The following is a 23,123-nucleotide window of genomic DNA, read 5'->3' as shown; positions in this document are numbered from 1 at the left end:
GTGGATTAAGCATCAGAGATGGCCCAAAAGAGTACTCTTCTAGTCTTTGCAATCCTTGGAAGTGTTATTGAGGAAAATAGATCCAAAGTGGACATGATGAGCAAATGTAAATTGTGATTATACTTCATTCTACTTGCTTTTTTATTCATTTTCAAACTCCCACTGAGTGCCACCTTACAGGGCCCTGAGGATAACAACAGGGGATAAAAGCGATTCCTTCTCACAAAGAAGCAGACATGAATAGTGCTAGTAATGGTGCAATATGGTATGTACCGTCAAACAAGCAGAACCATGGTCGTTGGCTGAATTATAGTTATTAGCCCAGAGGATTTGAACTAAAGATAAACCTACTGCCAAACACATGTAAATGTCACTTTCCTTACAGGGATGACGTAGCCAGGAAAAATGCAGGCTTAGAAAGAGAGAGGAGTTTTCTTTCTTTTGTCCACGAGATGATTCCTCATCTAACCATCACAGAAATGAGAAAGGAAGGGCAACAAGCCCGTGAACAAAAGCTGACCACTGAGCTGCTGCACTCACATCCTCCCTTTACACTGCCATTTAAATGTTCTGTTTGGCTGATTATGTCCCTACAGAATGCAAATATTTTCAGTTCCAAACACCAAAGTTTTTAAAGGTTTCAAGGGAAATAGCAATACTTAAAACATTGTCAGTTTAGACATAATCCCTGCATCTTCTTTTTTCCATTTAGTATATCGCAACTGATTTCACTACCCATATACTGAAGCAGAATCGTACATGTTTTAATGAAATATTATTAACAGACAATTGAGTAATGTATTGATATACATTTATGGTCTTTATAATGGAGAAGTAACCATATGTTGTGATTTTATGCTGTGGTGTTGGAGAAAACTCTTGAGAATCCCTTGGACTGCAAGGAGATCAAACCAGTCAATCCTAAAGGAAATCAGTCCTGCAATTCATTGGAAGGACTGAGGCTGAAACTGAAGTCTCAATACTTTGGCCACCTGATGCAAAGAAGTAACTCCTTGGAAAAGACCCTGATTCTGGGAAAGATTGAAGGCGGGAGAAGAAGGGGATGACAGAGGATGAGATGGTTGGATGGCATCACCAACTCGACGGACATAAGTTTGAGCAACCTCCAGGAGTTGGTGATGGACAGGGAAGCCTGGCATGCTGCAGTCCATGGGGTTGCAAAGAGTTGGATTTGATTGATCAACTGAACCAAACCATATGCTGTGATTTTATGACAGTTATAAATAGACCCTAATTTTTTTAAAATGAGGAAGTAGCCATTGTAATGTGAACATTCAGCTAAATATATAGAACTAAATTTAAAAATATATGTATAGAATAGAGGGAGACAGAGAGAGACAGACAGACACAGAGAGAGGTAGATAGAGTTTAATTCATGAATTGGTTTGAAATTTACTCCATGACTTTGATAAGTCACTTGTATGTATTTGCTCTTGTGTGAAATACTTTCAGTAACCCTTATTAGTAAAGCACTTGGAGATCATTGGTTGAAAAGCACAACTGACTTTGAGTACAGGATTTAGAGTCTTACAGTTGAGAGTCATCATAAATTTTATCTTTGCTGGCATAAGAGCAGAGATTATTTTTGTACAAACCAGTGGCTTTTTTATTTTGTAAATACTTTACAATAGGAGTTTCAGTCATGAATTAAGATTGTTTTCTACCTAGATCAGTAGATATATTGGTGACAACAATAACATATATGTGTTTATACCAATGTTCTTGTAGCTTTCCCTTCTTGCCCTGAAATATGAAAACACTAAATTTTGAAACAATTCTTTATGTGTCTTCTATATTTATGGAAGACTATAGGAGATAAAAGAATCATACAGGTTTATTTTGGAGAAAAGGATGACACATTTGAGAAGTCTTCCCTGATAACACAGATTTCTACCAACTTTTTAAAGTTAAGTAGGTATTCTAGTATGATTGTGAATTTATCAATCACAGGAAGAGGAGATTTACTGTTGTGGGGAATATAGTTTTATCACCTATTAGCCAGAAAGAAAAGGACTCTTAAAGGATAAAAGTAGAAGTGAATTAAACTTTTCTCAGTATCAACTTAACTTTTCTGATCAGCTAAAGTTTTCTGAGCAGGTGGAGAAAAGACACTGAAGGAATTGGAAATGGAAGAAAGAGCACTGATGAAAAACACATCACAAATGACTAACAAATTGTAAATGAAAATCGGGTGCCTTTCAGGTGGGAACTGCTAACAGGCTCTGAGGCAGCTTTTGGCCTCCTCTAATGGAAATTTTAAGAGAGGACTGGAGGTGATGAAGGTCATTCACCTGATGTCAGTGGCTCCTGAGTGGTATTCCAGGTGGACCCCTAGAATTGTGTTGAAGCATGGTGGGAAAAGTGCATCAATTCAAAGGGCAGAAGCTTCCTAGCCAACCTTTCCCTGCAGCAGATCAAAAGTAGAGGAAATCAGATCATTTATTTAATTTGTGTTTTTTATTAAGATATACTATCAAGATCTTCCATTTCTTTAGTGCATTATTGTAAAGCTCATTTCCCACATTAATCCATTAAGAATATTGAAGTAAAATATAGTTTCATCTTAAAATATATTTCTACGCTTGATGTGATAAAAAATTCACTTACAAGTCACCTGGGATCAGAGCAATAATAGAAACCAATCTTTTGCAAATATAGTTTGCTCTTATGGATAGGAAAAGTTGGAGGGAATAAAAACCATTAAGGCTGTCTATGAAAAATATATTAGAGTTACATTTATATCATTGATTACACTCTTTCTCAATTATACAGTTTGGAAAAAAACATAAGCAATTAATCATGGTAGATTACACTCATTTTGTATTTGGCCAGCAGTAGCAAGTAGTTATTAAGAAGTCTGAGTTCCAATTGTTTCTCCAAATAATACTTTGTAATATCTTTTGCTTATGTGATTTCTGTAATACCCTTTGGTAAATGTGATTATTTATACCTAGAAAAGATTTTAAAATAGCTCTCATTCCCTTTTTGCAATTATACTTTTAAATAGATTTTTAAAATATATTTACATTCTTAAATATGATGCTGTTACCAGCCCTGCCATTTGTCTTATTTAATCTGGATATGCCTAATTATAAACCACACCAATTACAACCACTGAACATGCATTATCAACTGCATAGACATTTAGTAGTAAAAATAGGATTAAAATATTCAGATAAAATAAGTAGACTCCTAGTTTATATAAAATGATAATTATACATTGAAAATTATTTATTTTATAGGAAAGAATTGTTTATATATGTTATACAATTCAGTATTGATAAAGAGGAAATCTTCTATCAGTAACTTAATTTCTTGGATGTCATTTTCTTAAACAATGGGAAATACTAAGAATAATCTTTTTGAGATACTGACAGGACATTTAAAATTTATGCCACTTACTTGCAATGACTCACTCATAGCCAAAGAAGATGTCGCTGTTTATTTTTTTATAAGAATTTAGTATGCTAATACCTTATTATTCTCTATTTGAATTCAATATAAAATAATTAACAAGCCTAGAAATTATTATTTTTTATTTTTTAATAAATTTATTTGTTTTAATTGGAGGTTAATTATTTTACAATATTGTATTGGTTTTGCCATACATCAATGTGAATCCGCCATGGGTGTATACATGTTCCCCATCCCGAACCCCCCACCCTCCTCCCTCCCTGTACCATCCCTCTGTGCCATCCCAGTGCACCAGCCCCAAGCAACCAGTATCCTGCATTGAACTTGGACTGGCGATTCGTTTCATATATGATATTATACATGTTTCAATGCCATTCTCCCAAATCATCCCACCCTCTCCCTCTCCCACAGAGTCCAAAAGACTGTTCTATACATCTGTGTCTTTTTGATTAAAGCAATATGAAACAAATGTTTTTGTCTTAGAGGAGCTATAAACTATTGACGTATGGTTTGAAATGACGGTATTCATGATAAAATGTTTCCCTTCATGTCCATGACATTTAGGAAGCAAAATTTAGCCATACATTTTTGCACTGACTATGAACTTCATCAAATTGTATTCCTCCAGATGGTATCCTGATATGTCTGTTGTTGTTCTTCAGTTCTTCAGTTGCTCAGTCTGATTCTTTGTGACCTTATGGACTGCAGCAAGCCAGGCATCCCTGTCCTTCACTGTCTCCTGGAGCTGCTCAAACTCATGTCCATTGAGTCGATGATGCCATCCAACCATCTCATCTTCTGGTATGTCTAGCCTTCTTTATCTGTTGACCATACTGTTTTCACAGTCATATCTAGCTGATGGTTTAAATAGTGTCCAAAAAAATGGAATATCTTATAATAAACAGAGCTCCTTAACAGTGACTGTTTTTCTATAACATTGTTTAGTACCTCTGTGTTATAAGTAGTGTGCTCTGAACACATGTTCTTTGAATGATTGTATCCTAGTTGATTAAAAGTATTCTACCAAAATTCAAATAGTCAAAGGAACACATTGAAAGTGATGGAAGCAGCCTAGATGTCTTTCAGCAGACGAATGGATAAGAAAGCTGTGGTACATATACACAATGGAGTATTACTCAGCCATTAAAAAGAATACATTTGAATCAGTTCTAATGAGGTGGATGAAACTGGAGCCGATTATACAGAGTGAAGTAAGCCAGAAAGAAAAACACCAATACAGTATACTAATGCATATATATGGAATTTAGAAAGATGGTAACCATAACCCTGTATGCGAGACAGCAAAAGAGACACAGATGTATAGAACAGTCTTTTGGACTCTGTGGGAGAGGAGGGGGATGATTTGGGAGAATGGCTCTGAAACATGTATAATATCATATAAGAAATGAATCGCCAGTCCAGGTTTGATGCAGGTGCACTGGAATGACCCAGAGGGATGGTATGGGGAGGGAGGAAGGGGAGGGCTTCAGGATTGGGAACACGTGTACACCTGTGGCGGATTCATGTTGATGTATGGCAAAACCAATACAATATTGTAAAGTAATTAGCCTCCAATTAAAATAAATAAATTTAAATTAAAAAAAAGGAAAAAAAAGAGAAAGTGATGGTAAATGTTACTAACCCTTACTCTGATCATAGAAGAGACTTGAAATAATATAGGATGGAAAGAGGAAAGCACAAAGAGAGGAAAAAGAGAGAAAGAGGAACAAGGGCAGATAAGCAGGCTGACTGGGAGAAGTTGAACATGTCCTTTAGGAAGAGTTGAAAATTAAGTTTGTTTAGCTGGTGACCAGTGATCAGGCTAAAATGGGGAGCTGGCTGTTTGGAGTTTTTAGAATGAATTTAGGGTATTTTTAGTGTATGCTTACAAAAGGAGAAACTTCCTTAATTAATGGAAGGCATTCAATAATTTTTATTTAGTTTTACTTTAATTTGCAGTGAGCAAATATGACTTGGAAAATCCTTGGCTTACATATGTCCCAATCCCCTTAGGCTTAAAAAAAAAAAAGAAAACATAGATCTTGAGTGCTAAAACTCACGGAGAAGCTCTGCAAATGTCAGACCAAGAAAAATGGACAACTGTTAACTAGACATTTTAGAGAAAATAAGCAATTCTGTTTTCATCCAGTTTTCAGATTTTCATCTGCTCATTTCTACGTTGCCTAGTTTTAGAAACATGAAACAATGCAAACCAAGGCAGTGAGAAGTCAGGATTCCTTTCGCTTTTGACTTGATTCCCTCTTTCTGCTCTTGCTGTGGAATGTTGGTACCTTTTGAACCTTAGTCCAAACACTTCTGCTCTCACAGCTCTTTGTAGCACCAGTTATCACCTCTGTGCAGGGTATTTCCAAGTCTGCATCTCAAAATTATTCTATCTCCCAATCTATTTTGAGATGCTCTTGTTATGTATTTACAGATTGACTTTGAAAGAACATAAAATAGAATTATAAATAGAATTCATTTTTGTAGCTCAATCTCTATTTTCTGATTTTTCTAATTTCACCATTCTAGCCATTTAGACTTAAACCTTAGATTCATTTTTGACACAATTAGTTCTTTTGACATTACCATTTCTTTTATCCTCTTATTCACTACTTTGTGCCTGGTTAGCAAAAACAATTTTAATTTGAATCCTTACCTCTTTCAAGTATCATCTATGTCATAGACAATTAGTCTTCCTAAAACTTTTATCAGAATATTTAGTCATTTTCAGTTTGACTTTGACTTCTTTTTTAGTCTTAAAATATGTTTTAAATTCCTCACTCCTGAGAGAGCAGCTTGTTTACTTAATCAGTACATTTTTTCCCCATATCTCTGTCTTTATGTGCATCAATCCTCTGTGTAATTATCCTGACACCCTTCTCTTCTTCTGTTAACACTAATAGTTTTTTAAAAGTTTAAATCATTTTTTGACTCCTTGACTTTTCTATGTATGTTCAACCTAGAGATACTTATTTTCTATATTTTGACACTTTTGACATTAGGCAGGTTGGTTTATTTTCAGTTCTCCAACTACTATTGTGTAAGTCTCTGTAAAATTTCTTTTCTCTTTCCTGCCTTTATGGTTCCTCCAACCTACCAAAATTAAAATTATGGACACAAGTTTGAGTAAACTCTGGGAGTTGGCGACAGACAGGGAGGCTTGGCGTGCTGCAGTCCATGGGATCGCAAAAAGTCGGCCATGACTGAGTGGCTGAACTGAACTGATGAAGCACTGTGGTCTAGGCAAGTTACTTGATGTCCAGGACTGTGTGTTATTTATCTTTAGGTCTCTAGAATTTAATATAGATTCTAACATGCCAAGATTGATTAATGAATATTTGTAAAAAAAAAAAAAAAAAATTAACAAATGGATCTTCAAAGGAAATCTTTCAGAATACTGTCAAACAATACTATTTTCCCCACTCTAAACATCATTATATTTTCACAGATTACATGACTCATTTAGCTTTCAACATATGTAACTATATAGAATTACTTCTGTTTACATAAAAATGTAATTTTCTTGACAAAATTATAGAACTTGAGAACCTCATTATTTTATGTGTTCCATAGTATGTGCTCTGCACAGAGTAGGCTCACAAAAAATATTTTGGGAAAATTATTTTTTCATAAAATTCATTTCATGTATTTTAGGTTTCATTAGACTTTAATATGTCCAGAATTTTGGACACACAGATTTATTTATTTTAAAACTGCTAATCCATGAAAATTATTCAGGCACCCTCAAAACTAAATAAGATATAAACAGAGTGATTTAAACACTGAAGAAATCATAACCAGATAAAAGAATTAGGGGAAAGCTACTATGAAAGTGAAAGTGTTAGTCACTCAGCTGTGTCTGACTCTTTGCAACCCATCAAGCTCCACTTTCCATGTAATTCTCCAGGCAAGTATACCAGAGTGGGTTGCCATTTCCTTCTCCAGGGGATCTTTCTGACCCAGAGATCGAACCTGAGTCTCCTGCATTGCAGGCAGATTCTTTACCATCTGAGCCACCTGTGAAGCACTGTAGGATGAATTTCTTATTGAGATCTGAATTTAGCATTGATTCATGAACTAAAACAAAAGGAGAAAACTAGAGGGCACATCGTTATTTTATTCCAATAAAGTAACTTTAAAGATACTTTATTTCATAAAATAAAGCTTGCATGTTCTGAGAGAGTTATTTCCTAGGCAGGTTGATAAGAAGTCTAGGGGTCCCCAGGGAGAGAGGGGTCTGAAATTCTCAAGGAGGAAGAAAGGACAAACTTTTTTGTCTCTCTACATTCCTTAGGATTGCTGCAGTAGCAGCAATGTATCCTGCTTGAGGACAGTCTCTGGAAAAAACCTTCTGGCTAATCCTGTTATCTTAAGGTGTAAATTATGGGAGTAGGTCTAGTGAGGTCTTTATAACCTCCAGACTCTTTTGATTCACTGTAATAACTAGAGAGTATATAACTCCATGGCTAACACCAGCAAGGGGGTACTTTTTCTGCCCTCTTCTGATGCCTATGTAAGAAGCTTTCTCTGTCTTCTTTATACTTTAATAAAACTTTATTACACAAAGCTCTGAGCTATCAAGCCTCGTCTCTGGCCCCGGATTGAATTCTTCTCCTCCGGAGGCTGAGAATCCCGGCATCTTTTCTGTGGTTCAGCAACACCCTTTCAGTTCTTCTGGGTATTTTATTTTTTATCTGTTACTGAATTCAGGATGGTATTTGTATTTATAAAGACATACAAGGGGTAACATAATGGATAATGTGATTTTCAACTATGGTTTGTCAAAAGATACAAGTATTCAAAAATTTCTTGTATTGGTCATCTAGAAAACTTGAGGGCTACTACAAATGTGTGGAAAAGCCTCATTGAAAGGGTTGGTTTGAAAAGGGTGCTGACTAAGTAGCCCTGGAGATGAGTGAGGACTACAGGGCTGGTGGCAAAAGCATTCTAAAATAAGCACTTCACAAGCACGTAAGCTCTGTACTGTAGTTGGTAAAGTTACGTCCTGTGGGAGTGGAATTATCTGAAACCTCTATACGTGTCTGCTGGAATTGAAAAATGAAGTAGTAGATGTCTGAAGGTGGGAGCCGGGTTTCTTACTGTTGGAGTGGGAGACTATAGACAAACGCATGGAGAAGGATTGAATGAACTACGAGGTAGAGGACTGGATTTGGAGGCATCGATATGAACTCATGTTTAGCGTAATATAAATACAGATGGGTTTGTAAAAAAAAAAAAAGATATGGTTTATTTTGACTCAGTTGGTAAAGAAACTGCCAGCAGTAAAGGAAACCTGAGTTCGATGCCTAGGTTGGGAAGATCCTCTGGAGAAGGGAATGGCAACCCACTGCAGTATTCTTGCCTGGAGAATTCCATGGACAGAGCAGCCTGGTTGGCTACAGTCCATGGGATCTCAAAGAGTTGGACACGACTAAGCGACTAACACTTTTACTTCACTTTCATATGTGTGTGTGTGTGTGTAACAACAAACATATTAGGGCAAAAATATTGGCTTCTAATGCCATCCTCCAGTAGAAGGAACCAGGACTCCTTGGAGAAATGGCTAATACTGGGGCAGAGAAAATATAAGATGAGCCTGGATCATGTTGCAGTGCTGGAAGTTAAGAAAGTGCCAGTACACACACATACACACATGTACTCATGTAATCATGGGAACATGCCAAAGGGGCACAGGAGCTTCTGAAAGACCTCCTAATCACCAGTGCTGGAACATAAGCATAATGCAATGATACAAAATAAAGTGATACTAGATCATACTGCAGAGTAGAAAACAAATATCTATGAGTTTATCCCGATATAAGTACATGATTAAATAAATAAGTTAATGAAAGATAATAGACAAATGTTTTCTTGCAGGAAAAAAATCCCAGATAATTTATTAGATACTCTGCTCTTAATGAGGTGGAACATAGCTTAATGCTTCTTACATATGGAATTGATTTCTTTTCTAAGACTTCAATATGAAAAAGGCAGGTTGGACAGGGGGGAAAGTAACTATAGCACAGAAACCTGAGCAGGAACGTTACCTCAGGCAGGTGATCAAGGTCAAAACATCAACAGTGATGCTATGTTGATAGTATTCTTAATATGATGCAGCTGGAATGGCAGCTTATCTCTGTGGTTTTCCCCCTCACTACCCATGACCTCAGTCTAACTGTAAGGAAAACATCAGGCAAATCTCATTTGAGGGTTATTTTACTTATTCAGCATGTCTAAAAACTGCCAAAGTCATCCAGGGCAAGGAAAGTCTGAGACACTGTCATGGACAAGAGCCTAAGGAGTTGTGATGACTAATTATCATAATGACTAGTATCAATACTGATTCATTAATTAGGACAATGCAGCAAATTAATGTAAGATGTTGTAGGGAATACTGAATGTGGGATATGTGGGGACTCTTTGTACTATGTTTGTAATATTTTCTTAAATTTAAAACTATTCTAAGAGGTGGTTGGGAGAAGGCAATGGCACCCCACTCCAGTACTCTTGCCTGGAAAATCCCATGGATGGAGGAGCCTGGTGGGCTGCAGTCCTTGGGGTCGCTAGGAGTCGGACACAACTGAGTGACTTCACTTTCGCTTTCATGCATTGGAGAAGGAAATGGCAACCCACTCCAGTGTTCTTGCCTGGAGAATCCCAGGGACGGGGGAGCCTGGTGGGCTGCCGTCTATGGGGTTGCACAGAGTCAGACACGACTAAAGTGACTTAGCAAGAGCAAGAGGTGGTTAAAAGATAAACCTTAAAAGATAAGAGTAATTCTGATGGCGAGAACCTTGAAACTTGAGAAATCCTATGTTATGATTCAGATTTGCTAATTTATGATTATTGTATTACAGATAATATCATAGGGAACAAATTGATATTTACCATGTCCATAAGACACTCTCAAGAATTCCATGCATTAAGTGATTTTTTTTTCCCCAGGGCTGGATTCCAGTCAACTCATGGTAAATTTGACTGTTGAATTTCCCTGAAGACATTCTAATCTATATTGTTTTTGAGGAATCTAAAGGGAAAGATGGGCTTCGTAGGTGGTTCAGTGGGAAAGAATCTACCTGCCAATGCAGGATACATAGGAGACATGGGTTCAGTCTTTGGGTCAGGGAGATCCTTGGAGTAGGAAATGACAATGTGCTCCAGTATTCTTGCCTGGAAAATTCCATGGACAAAGGAGCCTGGTAGGAGTCTATGGGGTCACAAAGAGTTGGACACGGCTGTGCACACATGCGTGCAAAGGAAAAGATAGACAAATTGATTACACAGACATTTTTAAAAAGTCAAATAAGATGATAAAATGCTAACGCAAAGGAGAAAACTAGCAGAACAAATGAGAACGTGTGAGATAAGAAAACAATTAGGTTGCTTAATTTATGGAATATTCCTAAAATTGATACAAAGATTCTGTTAGGAAACGGTGTGAAGAATATGATTAGAAAATTCATAAAATAATAATCAGTCTAAAGCCACAAAAATATATTTAACTCTGCCCGGAATTTAATAAATGTGAATCTGAAAACACAAATATAATTATTTGTATTCAAATAAACAAAGATTAAGACTCAACACTGATAAGTATGCATTGAAATATATAAATTCTTATTCTGTACAATTCTAGAAGGCCTTCTGTTGATTCCATAACAAAAACAACTACTGTATTACTGGTACTAATACTGCTAATACTCTCCCAAGTATCACATAGTCTTTTTCTTGCCATAGCTCTTCAGTGTTTAGAAGCATACACAAACCTTTGGAATTTTTATCGTGTATTTAGGAGAGTTTTGTTGCCTTTCTTTTGCTAGGCTTTTTGGTACAGAATGTAGACGTCCTTCAAATCCCCCTAAAAAGCCATTTTAGTATGAGCCACACATCTCAGAATGTTAAGGCACTGCTGAGTCATTTCCAACTGCGGCTCAGTTGGTTTCTGGCAGACTTTTTTGGGTATAGTCCCTTGCTTTCTGCAACAAAGGTGAACAGATGAAGCGGTGTGTACTGGCTTCCTTCCTTTTCCTAGATTGTCACTGTTGCTTCATTAAATGAAAACTGGCTGAATTTTTAAGCCAAATAAACTATCTCAAGCTTCGTGAAGACTTCGAACCCTTTGCTCTTTCCTTAGGCTGCTCAATCTTAATTTTTAACTTGAATGTAAGTTTTTGTATTTTCCTGCATCCTCACAGGCATATGGTAGGAACTTCAATAGGCTGCTTTAGGTACTGCCAGCAAGATGCTGTTATGGGTTGTGTGGCTCGTCTAGGTAGTTTTGTTTGATTCTGAATGCTTCTGCCTATAATCTATCCAAAATAGTTCATAGAAGAAATCTAACTCCAAATTCACCTCCTGCATCCTTGCCAAATACTTTAAAAACACAAAATCTTTCAGTTCCAGATTGCATCTTCCTTATTTGTGAGTTGACCCTATCTTCACCTTAGTACTCACTCTGTTTGGCATCTCTCCCAGACCTATTTTCCTTTTGCCCGTTTGGCTTGCCATAGATCTTAACTTTTATAATCGACTCCAAGAACTATCCCATCAATCTTTGAAAGTTGCTCAGTCTGCACTTTCCCCCAAGCCTGTTCCATCACATATTCCCACCAGACTGTGATTTCAGTTCATCTTATGGGAAAAATCTATTGAATTAAATAGGAAATGTCATTTGCAAGGATTTAGGCCTCTCTGAGGTATATATAGGCTTCCTTATCCATGCTCTTTTGTTACAGTAGTTAGAACAGAAAATTATTGAAAGGTCATTTAGGTATTAAAACCCAAAGACAATTTTTTCTTTGTATTCAAAATAATTACTCTGATAAATAATTTTCAAGACATTTTACTACTTTTCTTTTGCGATCTCTTTAGTATTGTGCTAAAGGAAAACTAAAAGATGGTATTTTTTTAATTAAAAAAAATCATTTTAGGAAATTCGAAGTCCATAGCTTCTTACTAGAGACTTCTTGAATATTTTTTGTCTCTTTGAATATTTCAAGAAAGATAAATAATAGAAATAAATCACTTCAACTTACACCTAACCACAATATATCCTGCCCCAAAGGGAATCAGATTGAATTTTGTAGCAAAATACTTTGATGGGCTTTGCTTGTTGCAAAAGATAAGGTCCCATGGAATTATCTGTAAATTCACTGAAAACAATGAGAAGGCTAAACAGACTGCCTACAGAATAAATTGGATGTTTCAGGATTGTGAGGTTTAAAAGAAGAGAACAAATGTGAGAAAACTCTTGAGGGATCAAGAGGCCAAAGAAGATTGGAGAACATCAGGAAAGAAGGAGATCTATGAGAAATTGTCCATACTGGCTATGGTCGAGGGTATTTTTGTTTCAAGATCAAGAATGTATGACATCCCATCTTAAGTTATCCTCTGTGCCAAGTAGTGATTCATTCTATTCAGCTTTATTCATTAAAGCTGAAGGAAATATTACTAAACATAATTTTTATGTGAATCTTTAGGGCAATTTAGAAAAAAAGGTAACTATCATAATTTAAGCCCATAGAAATTTTTGGAAACATTGTGGAGGATATGAAAATTTTTATTAATATTTTTAAAAAGCAGAAGAAAACCTGAAGACCCCTCCAAAGTTCAAAACTGGAACAATTTAACACTAAAATAAATATTGATTATACTCAATTATAACCCCCCAAATATGAAAGATATCTATGAGTTCATATAATGAATGAGTAAATGAATAAATAAGTAAAACAGAAGGAACCCAACTTCTTTAAAGAAGTATTCCAAATAATATATATGTATACACATATCTGGATTCCTTGATAGCTCATTTGGTAAAGAATCTGCCTCCAATGCAGGAATCCCTGGTTGGATTCCTGGGTCAGGAAGATCCCCTGGAGAAGGGATAGGTTACCCACTCCAACATTCTTGGGCTTCCCTTGTGGCTCGGCTGGTAAAGAATCTGCCTGCAATGCAGGAGACCTGGGTTCGATCCCTGGGTTGGGAAGATCCTCTGGAGAAGGGAAAGGGTGCCCACTCCAGTATTCTGGCCTGGAGAATTCCACAGACTGTATAGTTTATGGGCTCACAAAGACTTGGACGTGACTGAACAACTTTCACTTCATTCACTCATATCTAGGAAGAGAGCTTAATTTCACTCCCTTTGAGTGTAGGCTAGACCTGATGAACTGCTTACGTAGCATAAGATAAGGAAAGGAAAACAGGAACTCTATAGTGTATAAACCTAGTAGACACCACTTTAACCAAGTGATTCAAGGTAACAACACTGGTGATGCATCACATTGATATCATATATCTCTTGATATGATGCAATGAGAAGAGGACCTCATCTCTGTGGTATTCTTTCCCCCCAAACCAATAAGCCTAGTCGAATCATGAGAAAACATGACAAACTCAAATTGAGTGTCATTCCATAAAATATCTGGTCGTGTGAGCATGCTAAGTTGCTTCAGTCGTGTCTGACTCTGTGTGACCCTCATGGGCTGCAGCCTGCCAGACTCCTCTATCCATGGGATTCTCCAAGAAAGAATACTGGAGTGAGTTGCTGTGCCTTCTTCCAGGGGATCTTCCCGACCCAGAGATCCAACCCATGTCTCTATGTCTCCTGCATTGGCAGGGTTCTTTACCACTAGAGCCACCTCCGAGCCCCTAAATATCTGGTCAATACTCTTCTAAAGTACTAAGGTGAAAAATAAGAAAAGACTGAGAAACTGTTATAGACATGATGACATTGATGGTTAAATGCAATAATGGTATTCTGGATTAGATCCATGAGAAGAGACATTAATAGAAAAACTGGTAAAATCTGAGTTAGTCTATATATTTTTGTAGCATTGACAAATGTATCATGGTTATATAAAACATTAACATTAAAGAAGGCTGGTTACAGTGTATATGGGAGCTCTTTATATCATTTAAAATAATATTTTACAATTGTTCCCAATTAAAAAGTTTATTTAAAAAATTATGTTACTCAGTATAAACTGCTTTAGATTCACTTCAGTAAAACTATTTTCATTCTAACAATTCAAAAATAAAAATTAACCTAGTGACTGGGGCACTAGTGATAGGCCTGGGGCAGGTGAGTGCAAAAAGACAAAAATCACCATCTTCATGGTGCTTATAGTTCAGTGGAGAGAGGCAAACAATAAAATAAGCAAACATAAATTTGATTGTATGTTAGGAAGTGATGAATTCTCTCAAATATGATTAAGCAGGGAGAGGGGGCCTTTGCAGTAAACAGAGTAAGGGATCAACTTTATAAATGTCGCTCTAATTGAAAGGTGATATTTCAGCAAAGTTTTAAAGAATGTGAGGTGATTAATCATACCAATATCTGGAAGAAGAGAATTCCAGGTCAAGTGAACAGACAGTGTGAAAGCCCAAGAGTGGAGACATCCCAGACACATGTTTAAGAAAAAGTGAATTGGCCAGAGTGTCTGTGGCCAGTGAGGAGAGAACTGGGCTTTAGATAAACGTGTTGTTTCTGAGTGAGATGAGAAACAGGGTCAGGGTTCTGAACAGAGGTATGTTGTGATCTGACTGTGGTCTGAAAGGGATTGCTGTGCCTGCTTTGTTGACGTTAGATAGTGGGTGAGAGAGGATGGTGGTGGCACATACTAGTTTTTTGTTCAAAGTATATTTTATTGAGCATCTACTATGTGTCAAGCTGGGGATACAAAGTGAGAAGGACCTTTACTCTCTCCTAGCCTTTATATTGCCCTTATAAAGAGAGTGATTGAGTCAAATACCAGCAAGTAAAAAGACAAAGCAAAGGACAATGCTTCTAAGACATACCAGTTTTTAAATTTTCCTTACAAAGTCACTTTTTGAATGTTCTCTCCTGCCAACTCAAACTTAACTTTTTTTTTTCTAAAAGAAGAATAAATGCATTTGTTATTTGTTCATTTATTTATTTGTTGCATTATTGCCACTTCTCTTTCTTTAGGGGTCTGAGAAATTAAAATTATTTTTGTTTTAAAACAGAGGTGACCATCAAAAATCATCCCCCCAAGTTTACTGAGGTATAATTGACAATAAAATAGTAAGATATTTAAAGTATACAATGTGATGTTTTGGTATAAACATATATTGTGAAAGAATTCCTCCGAGTCATTTAACAAAGCATTTTCATAAAAAATTTAAAAGATAAAAACAATGGTTTAAAATTGTGTGAAATTTTACATTTGATTCAGATAAGATATTCTAAAACCTCTACTCCAGGGGAGAGAGGGAGGGAGAGAGAGCGTTGGATGGAATTTAATATCTGTATACGCGTGCTTAGTTGCTGCAGTCATGTCCGATTCTTTGCAACCCTATGTGCTGTAGCCCACAAGGCTCCTCTGTCCATGGGATTCTCCAGGCAAGTATACTTTAGTGGGTTGCCATGCCCCACTCCAGGGGATCTTCCTGACCCAGGGACTGAACTGCATCTCCTGTATTGCAGGCAGTTTCTTTACCTGCTGAGCCACCTACATCTGTTCAATTTGCAGTATGTCAGATACAAGAATATAATTTACTCATCATTTTGGGGTAAAGACATAATTCCTACTAAAATTAGCTGTTGGGATCAGTCATTACAACAACCTAATTTCTTTTTACACTAAACCTCAAAATAATACTGTAGAATTATATTTAATTATGAAATACAAAATCTGACTGCTATTCCATAGATTTAGAAATTAGCGAAAAGGAAACAAACATAAATTTATTCTCCTCCTCCTTTTCTTTGTAAATTTAAAGTCAGCAAAATTTAAGTTCTTTTATTGTGATTTGTTGGAACAATTTGGCCTTACAAATTCCAAAAATAATTTGTTCCATCTATAAGGAGAATTTAGGATGAAATACAAGTTATGCTCTGTTGCCCTCTCAATAACATTATGCTTCTCTCCCATTATTCCTTTGCCTTTAAAATCTGTATCACATTAATTGCCTAGATATTAATATTAACAAAAATTTTCCCCAAGTGATGATACCATATATGGAATAATCTTGTTATTATTTAAGTAAATTATGACTTAAATATTGAACTGTGTGCAAGAGTGGGATATGAACCCATTGAAATTTATTTTTGAATGTTCAGTATTGTCAAACTGTGCTTGTCATTGACCACTTGATAATCATTTTTAAATCAATAAAATGCTCTTGGGTTGCTACTTAACTGATTTTCAGTTAGCATTATTTTTAGTTATAGAATGGATTGGGAAGGCAAATACTTTTGTGTTCCACTTTCAAATGTGATACATCAAAATAAGAGTTGTTTTGACAGAAAAAAGAAATCTTGTTCAGCCCTTGTCAGCATCAGTCAATTCTTTCATTTATTGGAGAACTTGAGGAACGTTTAGTGAAATGCTGACGAATGGACTTCAGAGCATATCTAATTAGTATGTTTTTCTTCCTGGACTATGTGGAGAAGGGAAAGTAATTATAAAACCTAAAGTTTAGTCTTCAAACTGAAGCTCAACTTAAATGTAGTTTAAAACCTTTATCCCTTTAAACCCACTTCTCTTACTGCCTTTTGATTTCTGTGGTGGTTCATCCATATTAATGTGTCTAATGACAGCACCCTGAAAAGGTGAGAATGAATGCTTTTCCACTGACATATCAGCAGAGGATGATGGTACAAAGCGTGTCTTTCAGTGTGTATCTGCATGGACTCTGGGTCTCAGAGAATGATATATACTTCTACTTTATGCCTGCAAGATTCAAAAGGCCTTTTCAAATATTCATGTTCCTCTCTTTTTTTCTTTTTATTCTCTACTGGTATGTGTTATGTGATGAGAAGAATGTCAGAGTCTCAGGAGTTTTATTTTTAAGTTTTAGTCTTGCCTGAGGGGGAAAATATATTGAAAATTTGCTGGTCAAGCTGTTCACACTTTCTCATAACATGTCTAATAATTGCAAAGCAGTTTGTTCAAATAATTTAGGCAGGCCTTGTCTAATTACCATGATAGACTCTGAGTGAGTTATTGGACAGTGTCTGGTATTCCGTCGGTAACACCTGGGGATAACTTTCCCTTTGTGTCATCCGTTATAACTGAGGAGAAGCCAAAGGAGACACAGAGATGAGGACTTTTTTTTTTAAGCTGAATTCTGATCAGTCTTCCCTGATCTTGTTTCAACTTGGGTTATAACTTCCTCATGTATGATGCATCGAGTTAATAGGATTTGTATTGCCACAGGCACTATTGCCATTTCCAGCGCTATGGCAGGCAAGTAGAGATGCTGATGAGAAACATGAGAATACAGCCACCCCTACCTGCTAAACCCAAATTTGGAGTGAAAGGGCAGTGCGTTTGTGATTTTATTACTGTGCCTGTTAGTTGTTGCTGCTGTTTATTCTTTTTATGTTCCATTGGTTTGAAAACTTCATGTGTACATTCATATTTTAGTATGACATTTAGTCTTTTTCTTCCATCAGATTTGGACCCAGTTACTTTTTAAGACTTCACTTTTAGTTTTTATCAGCTTTTAAGCCTCACCTCTTTCTCTATTATCAACCAGGAAAAAAGAAAAGTATAAAATCACCAACTAGTGAAAAATACTTTTGAAGAATGTTAGCCAGATCAACCTTTACATAATCATTATGAATTATTGAGGGCAGTAGGAGACAGGGCCAACAGAGGATGGGATGGGTGGATGGTATCACCAAGTCAATGGACATGAGTTTGAGCAAACTCCAAGAAATAGTGAAGGAAAGGGAAGACTGGCCTGCTGCAGTCCAAGGGGTCACAAAGAGTTGGACGTGACTTAACAACTGAATAGCAGTTACATGAACTAATGATGTTTTTTCTCCTCAGTAAAAATCCATGTATTTAGTTAGTTTCATGGAAAACAGAAGAGGAAAGAGAAGTAAACTCACAGCAACCCATTTTTCCTGCCCCTTACCGTCACCTCTTAACAATCATCATTCAATTGTTTGTGTCTATGAGTTTTTCTTTTTTAGATTTTTTTTTTAGTTTAAGTAGAGTGAATAAATTTTTAAAAAGAAAAAAAGAAACATGTTTGAAAGCAGTGGAAGAATAGTAAATCAATTGAGATATTTTTCTTGTTCATGATCAAATGGCACAATATTAGTAAGATGTCAATTCTTTATAAATTGATCTAAAGATCCAGTGCAATATCAAAAACAAAAACAAAAACAAAAAAACCTCAGCAAGCTGCTTTGTAGTTACCAACAAAATTAAACATTGAGTAGCTTAGATAATACTAATGAAAAGCACATTGACAAACTCACACTCCCCAATTTCAAGGTTTATTGTAAAGCTACAATAATCAAGAGAACATGATTTTTAAAAGCGAATAGACACACAGATAAATGGAGAAAAATAGGAGTTCACAAACAGACCTATGCAAATACAGACAACTTGATCTTATTCAGAGGAATAAAGACACATTATCACATAAAAGACAGTCTTTTTTTTATGTTTGATTATGATTTTATTTTTTTAAATTTTTTTTATTTAACTTTACAATATTGTATTGGTTTTGCCATATATCAAAATGAATCTGCTCAACAAATAACAAGGGTAACAATGGGTGACCATAAGGAAATAAATGAACAAAGATACAAGCTTTGTGTCTTAGACATAAATTCACTCAAAGTCACTCACTGTGGTAAGTACAAAATTAAAAACTATAAAAATTACAGTGGGATACCTAGGGTAAGATCTTCATGAGTTTGAGTTTGATGATTAGTTTTCACAAGTCACACAAACAGTGCAATCCATGAAAGAAAAAAATGGATAAAGTGGACTTTATTAAAATTTAAATGCTCACCTGTGAAAGACAGTATTCAAAGAATAGAAAGACAAGCCACTGACTAGGAGAATCTATTTTCAAGACACATATTTGAAGAAATATTTGTATGGGAAATATTCAAAGTACTGTTAAAACTCCACAATCAGAAAAAAAACTCCCCAAATTAAAATAAATAAGGCAAAAAATACAGTGAAATGCTTCACCATGTTATAACAAAAAGTCATGGACTCATCACCTTTACAAACTACCTAACACAAAAAGGAAGAGGAAACTATAATATAAATCTATAATTTCCCAATATTAAATATATCCACTACATTCTAAGTGGAGTAAATAACTCATCAACCCCCTCTCCATTATGGGAACAACCACACTGGGATATAACATGTGTTGGAAGAAGTGATTAAAAATGATCCAAACCAGTGCACTAAAATTTTAAACAAATTTTCACTATTGACACAGGAAGAGCATTCATTGGGAATAGCAATAACATCCACTTATGCAAAAATATCTTTGACATGCAGTGAAAACATAACCTCTGGATACACATTCCCTCTTTTAGGTTTTCAGTGGGAATTGTGCCTAAGTGATTAGGGCAGGATTTGGTCCAATAAATAAACTGAAAATTTTGTAACAAGTGGTAGAGTAATACATATTAATTCTGAACAGATTGACACTGTAATTTGGGATAAAAACCATAATGATTACAGAACGCAGTCAGTGTAAGTCAAGTCTGATGGACTGGAACAGATGCGTCCACCTGTTTGGAGCCCAGCTCTGCATCACTTGGGATGCATAATGTGACTGAGGTCTGCAACAGTAGCTATTTAGAAAGGTATGCAGGTTAGGAAAAAAGGAGAAATGTCTAATTCTGGATCATTCTTTTGTTCTCCTATGTAACTATTGAAGTTGAAAAGACAAGAGGGTACATGCAGGACAAAAATAAAAGAGCAAGTCCAGTGGAGAGATGTAAACCTCATTACATGTCTTTCATTGAACATAATTTGTAAAGCTTCATAAAGGGCATTTCAAGGACAGAGGGATGGTAGAGATTTAGTTTTCATTTTCCTACATTTGATAGATTCTGTATAAATTAACTCAACCTGAGTTTTTTGTTTTATTTGCTAAAGTAAATGAAGAAAGATGGAAAGAAACTGCTACGTTTCAATGTTGATGCCTAGGGGGCACTCCATATATCAAACACCAAGTAAGAGTAAGCTTTTGTGACTATTTATCATTTGAAATTGGAAGAAAAAGATTTTTTTTGACAGAATATGCCCCACGTCTAAAGATTATAGTGTATGTCATTAGGGGGGAATTTTATTTTTTTCTTTAGACAGAATGACATATTTCTAGTATGATAATAAATGTGTCTGTATTATAAGAAAGTTTTAATGTGTGGTAATAAACATTGTTCATTTTAAAGACTGAATATTATGGGCATTACTATTAAAATATCCTTCTTTCTTTGTTCCTTAATATTTCTTACTTAGATTTATTAATGAAACCAAGTACATGGGGGCTATTCTGTGCCCTATTCTCCTTTCTTTTTCTGTCAGCCTCTGGGCATTTAACCAATCCTTTATCTATGAGTCTCTATTACTATAAGGATAAAAGAGACATCAAAAAATTTTAGTATATAGAAAGCAGTCTGCCAGGTCATTTATTATCTTCAACTGTGTTTGTTGGAGGTGTTTTACATTAAGAAATTTAAATAAATTTGACTTCCGGTAACATTATTTTCCTTGGAATGAGGTGTTCAAATTTAATGATGTGAAAGATACAAGTTAGTTTAGTAAAATAAAGAGATGTTCTTGGCAAAAAGCTATCAACTCAGTAAAACCTATTAGAAACAAGCTTTTTTGGTTTTACCTTCCCTTTCTGCCCGTCTTTACATGGAAAATCTAGGGGAAGATCATTTCAATCTGCTTTCATTACCATACTTGACGGAAGTGTTAACAAATCAAAGATCTCATTGGCTAAATGCCATGATAGGCTTCTAAAGAAAATGGTTTGACTTTTCACACACTAGGAGGTGTATAAGATCTATGGCCTATAACAAATGGAAAACAAAACATTGCAGGGGCAACAGAATGACTGATTTGGAAGTAACTATTTGCTTCCCAGGTGGCTCAGTGGTAAAAAATCTGCCTGCCAATGCAGGGGATGCAAGAGATGTGAGTTCGATCCCTGGGTTGGGAAGATTCCCTGAAGAAGGAAATGACCGCTGACTCCAGTGTTCTTGCCTGGAGAATCCCATGCACAGAGGAGCCTGGCAGGCTACAGTCCATGGGGTCGCAAAGAGTCGGACATGACTGAGCAACTGAGCACAAAGGAAATTGCTAGAGATGCCGGTTTAAGCTCAAAAAGTCGAAAGAGTTCAGTACAGCTGTTTTTATATATGCTTCTGTTTATTTATAAGGGTTACTGTCTTATTTTACAATATTTAATAAGCATATAGAAATAGATGCTATAAATCATGACCTAATGATTATAGTACTGCCAAATGACACATACAGTATATTGTGGTAGAAGATGACTAAGGCTTTTGTGTCTAAATTAGTAGTTTCCAATTCTGGCAGTGCATCAGCTGGGAAGTTTTAAAACAATACTGATGTTTCAGTCCAAAGCCTTCCCTCCTGAGATTGTGATGTAATTGACTAGAGGCAGGGGGCACAAATGGAATGTTTAAGATCTCTCCAGGTCACTTTATTGTGAAGTTAGTGTTAAGAAACAACTAATCTTGATTTATCTGTTTTTGAATCAATGAGTTCTTGTGAGGAAAAAAGGTAAATAAAATAGTACCTGCACATATACTTGTAAAACATCTTACAGCTATAAAAAAGGGTTTAACATCTAGTGGGAACATACTGACTAAATAAAGATTAAAATAGAGGTAAGTAATGTTTGGAGAAGATCATTGAAGCAAATTTGCAGGGGGCAGGGTGCGGGGAGGTGGTGGTTGGTGATGCCAAGAAATACTTTTTAGAGAAAGGGATTTTAAATCTTTGGAATGAAACACAAGTAGGCTTTTCTTAAGTTTTGACTGTGTTGTAGCATGTATCAGTACTTTATTCATTTTTATGGACAAACCGTAATTCCATGAAACGATATACCACAAGAAGCCAGTAACCAAAGAGTAGATAGACATAACTGCACGTGTATGAAATACACAGAGGAGGCAAATCTATAGAGTCAGAAAATAGAGTAGACACTTCCCAGGACTGGAGTAGAGGGGGTATGAGAAGACTGGAGAATGGTAATTAAAGAGTATAGCGTTTCACTATGGTGATGAAATGGAGAAGGCAATGGCACCCCACTCCAGTACTCTTGCCTGGAAAATCCCATGGACGGAGGAGCCTGGAAGGCTGCAGTCCATGGGGTCGCTAAGAGTCAGACACCACTGAGCGACTTCACTTTCACTTTTCACTTTCATGCATTGGAGGAGGAAATGGCAACCCTCTCCAGTGTTCTTGCCTGGAGAATCCCAGGGACGGGGGAGCCTGGTGGGCTGCCGTCTGTGGGGTCGAACAGAGTAGGACACGACTGAAGCAACTTAACAGCAGCAGCAGCATGGTGATGAAAATATTCTAAAATTTAGTGTGGTGAAAGTTGCACTTATCTGAATGTACTAAAAGGCAGTGAGTTATACACTTTAAATGAGTGAATTGTATGGCATGTGAAATGTATCTCAATAAAGCTGTTTTTTAAAAATAAAAACCAATTAGGTGGGTAAGGAGGAGTTATGGGAGACAGCCTGGAGAGTTTGCTGAATGGCAAGTAGCTGATGATGGTTGGCATATCAGTTCAGTTGCTCAGTCGTGTCCTACTCCTCATGATCCCATGGACTATACAGCACTCCAGGCTTCTCTGTCCATCACCAAATCCTGGAGTTTACTGAAATTTATGTCTATTGAGTCAGCGAT

This window comes from Bos javanicus, chromosome 21 (assembly GCF_032452875.1).
Source record: "Bos javanicus breed banteng chromosome 21, ARS-OSU_banteng_1.0, whole genome shotgun sequence".
NCBI lineage: Eukaryota > Metazoa > Chordata > Mammalia > Artiodactyla > Bovidae > Bos > Bos javanicus.
Note: the sequence above shows the minus strand (reverse complement) of the source record.